Below are 1,762 nucleotides of genomic sequence, written 5' to 3' on the forward strand. Positions count from 1 at the left end.
ACCACTTGGCCTACATCATCGGTGGCTCAGAGGTGGTTTTACTTTATTGGGGCAGGTTACATTGGGTTGTGGGTTCTCTCTCTCTCTCTCTCTCAGAAAAGATGATCCGACTCCACTTCTCTTGGAGCCTCCATGAAGTTTGCCGATGTCGTTCCTTCTTCACTGGGTTTGCTGTAGCAGTCTCTCGCCATGTGTCCTGGCTTTCCACATTTGTGGCAAGTAAAGGTCCTCCCTCCTACTCTGCCTCTTCCTCGTCCTCGTCCTCGAGAGAATCCTCCTCGGGTGAAGAATGCTTTTTCCTCTCCTGCTGTTGAGTCGAGCTCTTTCTTCTCTTTGCCTCTGCTCTCTTGCTCCAGTAGAGCTGCTTCTATCTCGTGTATCTTCAGTTCAGGCACATTCTTTAGTGTTGCTACAATGTTTTCATAATCTCCTTTGTCCACACTCTTCAAAAGTACAGCTAATGCTTCATCATCTTCTACCTTTTTGCCAATAGCTGCCAGCTGTTGCTTAATGCTTTTATATTTGTTCAAGTGTGTGATTAAGGGTTCACTTTCCTTCATGTCCAATTTGTAAAATTGCATTAATAGATTTATCTTGGAATTTTTTGCTTGTGTACCAAATAATTTATTGAGTTCATCCCATGCATCTTTTGCCCACTGTATCCCTGTGATATGATGAATGATCTCATCATTTAAACTGAGTGCAATAAGCCCCAATGCTTTTTCATTCCTACTCTTCCACTCATTTTCCCCTCTCTCTGGGCATTCATCTCTCCCTTCAACTAATCCCCACAGATTTTTCCTCATCAGCAAATACATGGTTTTTGTTTGCCATGTATAAAACTGTTCTCCATTAAATTTGGCTATTTCCTGTGCTGAATTCATGGTGATGTGAAGGGGGTCTTACCTCTTGATCCAAATTCAAGATTCAAGGGCAGTGTCTACCCTTTTACAACTCAATCTGGTGTTTAATAGATGATTACAACAATTTTATCAGCATAAAATCACCAGAAATTACATTAAATTGAGAGTAACCAATTTGTACGGGATGGTTGGAGTATCAAACCAACTCCGATTTGCAATCTGAAGCTTTAGGGATCTGTATCAGATACCTAATGGTTAATTTGAACCCTCAATTGTACCAAAGTACAGTGATTAGCACTGATTAATCACTGATTAGCAAATTAATGCTCTAGTTTGTGTGCAGAAAACAGAGTATGCGGGGAGCCCAGATCTGATGCCTTCCACTTCAAATGAGCTCAAATGCTTTCAAAGGCATCAATAGCAATGAGTCTAGTAGAGGATTAAGCCAAGAAACACAAGATTTGACCAAATAATGAAAGCTTAATCTCTGTTTTACCAAAGTCACCTGCAGATTTGATGAAGAGCTTTGATCTCTCTGTAGACTTGATGAAATTGATTTCTGTCTTCACCAGCTTGTAGAGCATGCTTGAAAACCCTTTGTGCTAAGAGGAATTGAAGACATTTGAACTGAGCAAGTAGGGATCTTAATTCTTCTGCAGAAAAACGGCGCCCAGCAATTAGCAAAATTCAGCGCATCCTGACGGCGGTTTGCTGCATGGAGTAGATGGGCTTGAGGCTAATGAGGTTAGCTATCTTGTGTATAAAGCTTGTGCCCTAATTTTATGTGTGCAAGGTGCTAGAGACCCTCCACTGGCTGGGGGTGAAGGGGAAGAGTGAAAGCTTACTAAAAACTGATTTTTTTGCTAATTATTTTACTAATCCTAATTAATTCACTAATG

This window comes from Cibotium barometz, chromosome 42 (genome assembly GCF_041138505.1).
Source record: "Cibotium barometz isolate CiBa-2024 chromosome 42, ASM4113850v1, whole genome shotgun sequence".
Lineage (NCBI taxonomy): Eukaryota > Viridiplantae > Streptophyta > Polypodiopsida > Cyatheales > Cibotiaceae > Cibotium > Cibotium barometz.